Source organism: Podarcis cretensis, assembly GCF_951804945.1.
Source record: "Podarcis cretensis genome assembly, chromosome: 2".
Classification (NCBI taxonomy): domain Eukaryota; kingdom Metazoa; phylum Chordata; class Lepidosauria; order Squamata; family Lacertidae; genus Podarcis; species Podarcis cretensis.
The window spans coordinates 37,956,488-37,965,109 of record NC_137171.1 but is presented as its reverse complement, the minus strand read 5'-3'; positions in this window follow the sequence as shown (position 1 = coordinate 37,965,109).

The following is an 8,622-nucleotide window of genomic DNA, read 5'->3' as shown; positions in this document are numbered from 1 at the left end:
GACTAGCCCAAGGTCACCCAGCAGCTGCATGTGGAGGAGCAGGGAAGCGAACCTGGTTCACCAGATTACGAGTCTACCACTCTTAACCACTACACCACACTGGCTCTAAAATGGATTGTTAGTCAATGGCCCTGCAAAACTCCTGCAGATCTGTGGCAAAATCTTGAGAGTCTCTGTCCTATTTGCACAAGTGGAAGCTGTGGAGAGAAACTGGGATGGTATGCAACAATATTATATATCATTGATTAACAATATCTATAACAATATATATCAATCATTGATTAACAGAGGCAGAAAAAAGCAAAGGGTAAAGAACTTGTGTTCTTGAAAGAGAATGGCAAGCAATAGGGAAAGGATGGGCATCTCTAACATGAATTCCAACAGCCCTTGGACATTACTTCTTCCAGTGTGTCCCAACTGCATTTCCCTGCCCAAACCTACAGAGAGATTGGACTGCTATGCCTTGGCCCAGTTCACCTGAAAGAATCTCCACCCACATCCTTCAGCCTGGACACTGAGGTCCAGCGCCAGGGGCCTGAGGTTACAGGAACCAGGCAGAGGGCCTTCTTGGTAGTGGCACCTGCCCTGGGCAGTGGCGTAGCGTGGGTTGTCAGCACCTGGGGCAAGGCAAGTAATTTGCGCCCCCTAACCCTGGATTTGCGCCCCCTAACCCTATCCCTAACCCTAACCCCCAGATGTTGCGCCCGGTGCGGCCGGCCCCCCCTGCACCCCCCACGCTACGCCACTGGCCCTGGGGAATGCCCTTCCATCAGATGTCAAGGAAATAAAAAAACTATCTGACTTTTAGAAGACAACTGAAGGCAGCCCTGTTTAGGGAACTTTTTAATGTCTGATGCTTTTTAATTATTATTATCATTAATTCTGTTGGGAGCCTTCCAGAGTGACTGGGGAAACTTGGCCAGATGGGCGGGATATAAATAATAAATTATTAATGAGGGTGAAAGAGGAGAGCGCAAAATATGATTTGAAGCTCAACATCAAAAAACCTAAGATCATGGCCACTGGTCCAATCACCTCCTGGCAAATACAAGGGGAAGAAATGGAGGCAGTGAGAGATTTTATTTTCTTCGGCTCCATGATCACTGCAGATGGTGACAGCAGCCACAAAATTAAAAGACGCCTGCTTCTTGGGAGAAAAGCAATGACAAACCTAGACAGCATCTTAAAAAGCAGAGACATCACCTTGCCAACGAAGGTCCGTATAGTAAAAGCTATGGTTTTCCCAGTAGTGATGTATGGAAGTGAGAGCTGGACCATAAAGAAGGCTGATCGCCGAAGAATTGGTGCTTTTGAATTATGGTGCTGGAGGAGACTCTTGAGAGTCCCATGGACTGCAAGAAGATCAAACCTCTCCATTCTGAAGGAAATCAGCCCTGGGTGCTTACTTTAAGGACAGATCCTGAAGCTGAGACTCCAATACTTTGGCCACCTGATGAGAAGAGAAGACTCCCTGGAAAAGACCCTGATGTTCGGAAAGTTGGAGGGCACAAGGAGAAGGGGACAACAGAGGACGAGATGGTTGGATAGTGTTCTCGAAGGTACCAGCATGAGTTTGACCAAACTGCGGGAGGCAGTGGAAGACAGGAGTGCCTGACGTGCTCTGGTCCATGGGGTCACGAAGAGTCGGACATGACTAAATGACTAAACAACAACAACATTAGTAGTAGTAGTGGTAGTAGTATATTTTCCTCTAGTCAGATTTCCTGAGACAGGAGAAAAAACACAAAAAACAGAAAACAAAGGTGACAGGAAGTTGTTTTTCCTTCAGTGTGTTTCACAGCTCTTTCTGCACAACTGTTCGCATCAGTGTGACTTCAATTTGTTTCTGTTCACATACACACCAGGCAGCCTTGACAGGGTGTGAATGTCTTTGTGCTATTCAAAAGTGTTCACATCTTGGCTAGAGACGAATCAGGATTGCTTCAGGACTCCAGTCAGAGTGAAGCTGGTTTGAGAAACAACAATTCCAATAGTAGTATTTCACAACCAACTACAGAATACGCCTGTGTTTTGGCTGTTTGAACAAGGATTAAAAACCGAGCAGTGGAAATGCAGTGAGTGCATGGTAAACGAGAGTGTGAACACAGGCTAAGGTGGAAGAAGGGTTATAGCTGGATTAGAAAAAGTACGTCCACATGCAAGTAACCCATCATGCTAGCAGAATCTTGTGCAAGGGTTATGGCTGGCGTAACAGGACTTTCCCAACTCTCCTCCTCCTCCATTACCCCTTGCTTCCTTCAAATCCACTTTGAGGAGTCAGGAGAAGGCTCCATAACAGTGTCTGGGGTGCATCACTGGCAAGCAGAAATGTGAAGATGGAATGATCAAAAGGGTGTCTTTAATAGAAATGGACAACTGAGGGACAATCTAGAAAGTGTAGCCTGACAGGCTTGTCTTTTATCTGATTAGGATTTTTAGTGAAACGAATAGTGGGACGGAGGGCTAAACTGCCCCGAACTGCCGCTACCGCTGTTAACACACACTCAGGATTACAGACTCTGCTAAACTATTTCTCATTTGTTTGTTTTTTAAATGCTAAGGCTCTTTTACATATTTAACAATCTTAAACTCCCCTTCAGTGTTGTTTTGGGAAAGAAACGTGAGGAAGCAGGCCCCTCAAACACAACTGTCCTTTATTGCTACATAAGAAAGTGGAAAAAGAAACTAACTTTGGAGCTTTGCAGCAAGCTAAACAAAAGGAACTCAGGAGGTTCAAAAAGTATTACACTGAAACAAAGAACCCCCTGGCATACATAACACTCAGCGCTTATCCAAGTACTGTACTTCCTTTATTGTGTGTGAGGGGGAGTGGGCTTGCCATTTACACCAGAAAAACCTCTTTAACACTGAATTAGAACAAATGGCAATTCAGGTTTTCCGCATATTACTGTTTGCTCCAAGTCAGTGGTATAAAGTGGATTTTTGTGGGGAAAGCATCCACCAGGGCAAAAAAGTAAAAAATAAATAAAAAGTCATTGGATATGAAGCTTTAAAGAGCAGCCCTGTGCCTTGAAATGCAGCACAAAAGGAGGCCCCCAGTGTGTGTGGATTAATATAACTTTCTGTTCGCTTTGCAATGGAGTTTCATGGTGTGCAGTCCCTCAATTTATTAAACAGAATAAAGTGTAGGAGCTGGCCAATGAGGAACAACCTCTGTGCCCAGGGCCAGATTTAGGTTTGATGAGGCCCTAAGCTACTGAAGGGAGGGACGCGGTGGTGCTGTGGGTAAAACCTCAGCACCTAGGACTTGCCGATCGCATGGTCAGGGGTTCGAATCCCCGCGGCGGGGTGAGCTCCCGTCATTCGGTCCCAGCTCCTGCCCACCTAGCAGTTCGAAAGCACCCTTAAGTGCAAGTAGATAAATAGGTATCGCTGTATAGCGGGAAGGTAAACGGCGTTTCCGTGTGCTGCTCTGGTGCTGGTTCGCCAGAGCAGCTTCGTCACGCTGGCCACGTGACCCGGAAGTGTCTGCGGACAGCACTGGCTCCCGGCCTCTAGAATGAGATGAGCGCACAACCCTAGAGTCTGTCAAGACTGGCCCGTACGGGCAGGGGTACCTTTACCTTTAAGCTACTGAAGGTAATGGGGCTCCTTAGATGTCCCGCTGTCCTTTGTCGACAACAAATTGTTGCTGTTTTTTTGTGTTGAATATGATAATTTATGGACCTAATAGGTATCTAAGCCATTTGCACAAAACAAAATAAGTATTTTTTCCAAGTACAGTAATTGTTGAGAGCTGAAATCCGGAATGGGTGAAGTTTGAGAACCAAGGTACCACTGTATATAGAAATGAGCAAACCAGTGATATTTTAGGGAGCAGGCTAGCAGGCCGGGCTCCTTACTTACATCATAGGAGCCTACACAACACAAAACACTATTGCTGTATGTAGGTTTTATCTTATTTGTTTTTTATCTTATATTTTGGAAATGTACATCCAGGTTTTTTCCTTTAATTTTTTTCTAGAGTGAGTGGGGCCCTAAGCTATTGGTTGTTTATCTTATACATAAATCCAGCACTGCCACAGGATGAGAGTGGTAAAGTTCAAGTATTGTTCATAATAAACAGAACTTGAGCTCTAGTTTCCTTATTGCCTTGTTTATAATGCAAAAGGGCAATCTATTAGTTTAAGGGTTTTAAATTCAGAAAGTAAAGGTGAAAATACACATTAGCAGCTTAATGTGCAGTGAGGTCATTTTCAAGTCACATTAGCATATCTGCTTCCTGGTAACTGCTGTTTTCAAATGGGATAGCAGCTGGTTTGAGAAGAAAGCACATCAGACGAGTATTTCTACAGGTTACACATGGATTGGGGCTAGTATCATGTGCAAATGGCTTCAAACACCATTGGTGGGAGCCCACTGGAGCCAGAGTAAATGGTTATATGTACACAGCCATAGTTAATCTTGAAGTAGGGTTTCACATTGAGGATATTGCTACAACCATTTTTTGTAGCACCTGCTGAACATTCCTCCACTCCAGTTTCACTCAACCTTGCATTTTTATGTTCTTCTCTCTCACAGACACATCCCATGCTCTCATTCTCCAATCGTATTTGATGCAATTCATGTTTATTTTGTATGTAGTCAAGTATAAACAAGCAGCATATAAAGGAGCCCTTAGAGCCATTTCTGAAAACACTTCTGTCTACTTGCCTGTAGGGCAAGTGGAAATTGTGTTTTTCAGTAAGGATTTTTTACATGGGAAAAATACAGAGTAGACCTATGGAAACTAATGCATATATTTCTATCTACATAAAGAAGAAGAAGAAGAAGAAGAGTTTGGATTTGATATCCCGCCTTTCACTCCCTTTAAGGAGTCTCAAAGCGGCTAACATTCTCCTTTCCCTTCCTCCCCCACAACAAACACTCTGTGAGGTGAGTGGGGCTGAGAGACTTCACAGAAGTGTGACTAGCCCAAGGTCACCCAGCAGCTGCATGTGGAGGAGCGGAGACTCAAACCCAGTTCCCCAGATTACAAGACTACCGCTCTTAACCACTACACCACACTGGTGTAGAAGTAATGTTGTCATTGTATAGCCCCCATTGGTACCACATCCGCTGAGACCATATAACACCGGTCTTGAAAGACCTACATTGGCTCCCAGTACGTTTCCAAGCACAATTCAAAGTGTTGGTGCTGACCTTTAAAGCCCTAAACGGCCTCGGTCCAGTAACCTGAAGGAGCGTCTCCACCTCCATCGTTCTGCCCGGACACAGCTGATTGAAAAACAACACTTATCTAGTCGCTGGCTGGGTTTGCAGGAACAAAGTCCAAATGCCACACCTGCTTCCCAAACTCTCCCTCCTCCCATGGACCACTTGCTGGACAGGTCTTAACAGACTACTACTTATTTATTTATTTACTTAGGGTTTTTTCCTGCCTGTTTCAGCAATTGTAATGCACTGAGCTGCATATTTGTGGTGGGATTCACTGTCACGCTATTACAGACATTCTTCCTGCACGAGCATTGCAGCTTGCTGGATGGAACAATCTCTTTTCCCCTCCTCCCGTGTGCTGTTCTTGGGGTTCTCCTGACTCCCTCTCCCCGAACCAATTGCAGGTGGTGTGGGGGGTATGTGCGGCAAAGAGAGGAGGCAAAGCCTTATTGCACAGGTGGAAGTTCTTGTTTAGGGCTTCTGCTGTTGCGGTGTGTTGGGTGAATCCCACCCTACATGATTGTTAATCTGTGTGTGTGCATGTCTACACACTTCATTCATATTTGATTGCAATTTGAATTCTGTTGAAATAAAAGAAGCAATAAAAAGACAACTTGAAATATAAATATTTAATGTGGTGGTTGTGTCATTGCCTGTCTTTAACCGCAAACCCACAAACTTGCCACAAACCACATGAATGAAGTCTGGGATCACCTGATCCATAGGAGCCAACTCCTAGGGGGCCCCATGATAAAATATTTAAGGAGGCTGCTCCACAAATTGATGGGCATTGCCATTCAAATGGTGTGTCTGCACTGCATCATGTGATTGATTATGCAGACTGGGGCCTACCTGGGCCCCCACAATATTTTATTCAAGCTGCACCCCTGTCCTGATCTAGCCACTTGTCATTCGTAGACAGACTATGTTTTTTTAAAAAAATAATAATAATAATAATGCACAACCAGGCCAAGATAAAGCTTTTAAAGAACAGAAATACATTTCAAGAGAGGGGCTGTGACAACGAAACGTCTTGTGGCACCTGAAAGCATAAGAATTTTTTTATGGCATAATCTTTTGTGAAGCGGAGTCCACTTAATCAAATGCATAGAATATTATTTATCTATCTATTTATTGAAAGCATAAATAAAGTGCATTTTTTTTTCTTTAAGGAAACCCCTCTAATCTGTGTGCAACATTAAAACAATAAACCAGGGGTCGACAACCTAGGGCCCATGGGCCAGTAGTGGCCCATGGGGCTCATCTATCCGGCCCATGGCAACCCCTGCCACGCCCCATGCCCTACTCTTACCAGCACAGTGTGGGGACCGACTTCCAGGTTGATGGCGCCTGTGCGCATGCTCACGGGTGCTCCTCCAACCCGGAAGAGCGTGCGTGTGCACACGCTCCGGCCCATCTTCTGATGGACAGATCGTGGACCGGCCCATTGTTCGCTAAGCTTGCCAACCCCTGCAACGAACCATCACCATCATAATTTTTAAATAATAATTTTATAATTTGTACCCCGCCCATCCTTTTAATGCTGATGAAAGGAGAAATCTGGGAAGAACAGCTTCTCCCATTATGCCGCTGGCAGCCTCTCCTACACCGAGTGCAGCCATGACTCGCTGCTCCAGGAGGGACAGGCTGGTCTCAGACTTCATTGAATGGGAATGGACTCCTGATTATTGAGAGCAATATGGGCAATGGCACCTGGGCAGGCTACAGGTGTCAGCATCCACCATATCACTGGTGGTAGTCCCAAGAACTTCACTATCTCCACCAGCCAGTGCAGCATCTCACTGAGCTGCATTAACAACAGACATTATGTGTATTTTATGTGTACAGTGGTACCTTGGGTTAAGAACTAAATTCATTCCGGAGGTGTGTTCTTAACCTGAAACTCTTCTTAACCTGAGGTACCACTTTAGCTAATGGGGCCTCCTGCTGCCGTGGCACAATTTCTGTTCTCATCCTGAAGCAAAGTTCTTAACCTGAGGTACTATTTCTGGGTTAGCGGAGTCTGTAACCTGAAGCATCTTTAACCTGAAGCGTCTGTAACCCGAGGTACCAGTGTATTTTAATGACCAGAATAGAGTGAAAGATTATGAGTGGCCAGGGCCAGATTTAGGTTTGATGAAACCTTAAGCTACTGAAGGTAATGGGGCCCTTTATATGTCTAGCTGTCCTTTGTCATCAACAAATTCTCTCTGTTTTTGTGTGTGTTGAATATATGTTATATGGTAATTTATGGACCTATCCATGCAAGCAGTCCATGCAGAATGTAGGCACCCTATATATAGAGATGAGCAAACCAGTGATATTTTAGGGAGCAGGTTAGCAGGCGGGGTTCATTACTTACATCATAGGAGCCTACACAACACAAAACACTGCTGCTGTATGTAGGTTTTATTTTATTTGTTTTTTATCTTATATTTTGGAAATGTACATGCAGCTTTTTAAAAGGTTTTTTTTGGGGGGGGCAAGAGAGTGGGACCCTAAGCTATAGCTTGTAAATCCGGCACTGGTCATGGCATCAAAGAGAATGTGTGTATGAATTTAGCAGTGCTTAGTTTATTTTTTTTAGTTGCTGTCCTCTTAATGTTGTTAATACTGTTTTATCGATTACAAATGTCATATTGATTTGTCGCTCATACAGTATGACTTTTGCTCTCATTGTGGTTTATCTTACAGATAGGTAGCCGTGTTGGTCTGCCATAGTCAAAACAGAATAAAAAAATTCCTTCCAGGAGCACCTTAAAGACCAACTAAGTTAGTTCTTGGTATGAGCTTTCGTGTGCATGCACACTTCTTCAGAAGTATCTGAAGAAGTGTGCATGCACACGAAAGCTCATACCGTGAACTAAATTAGTTGGTCTTTAAGGTGCTCCTGGAAGGAATTTTTTTATTTTGTTTTGACTGTGGTTTATCTTATTTTTTTAAGTTGCTGCTTTGTTGACAGTGTTTTATAGACCACAATTGTTTTATTGATGACTTGTTAATTATTTTATATGATGTTCTGCTATGTTCCTGTTGTTTATTGTTTGTAATCTGCTTTGGAATTCATTTGAACGAAAAGCGGGATAGAAAGACAATCAAGGTAATTTGTTGGCTGCAAATTTTGGTGTGTGGGGGGGAAATGTCTGCTTCTCTGAAAGGGAAGCATTATCTGTCTTCCTAACATGCTGCTGTCAGAGGGAAATGTCACTGTTAAAGGGAGCCTTTTGCAGCAGAAGTTTGCAATGTATGAAAGAACCTGAAACGTCTAAGATAAGCAGTCAGGTCATACCTGGACTAGGACCAACTCAAACCTAACGAAAGCGACTCAGCTACGCTTGGCAAAGAAAAAGCGCTTTATATGCGTTGAATACGCATTCTAACAATTGTGACACCAGATGGCGCTGTGGAGTTCTGTTTTTGCCAACCCGATTTCTCATTCAACAA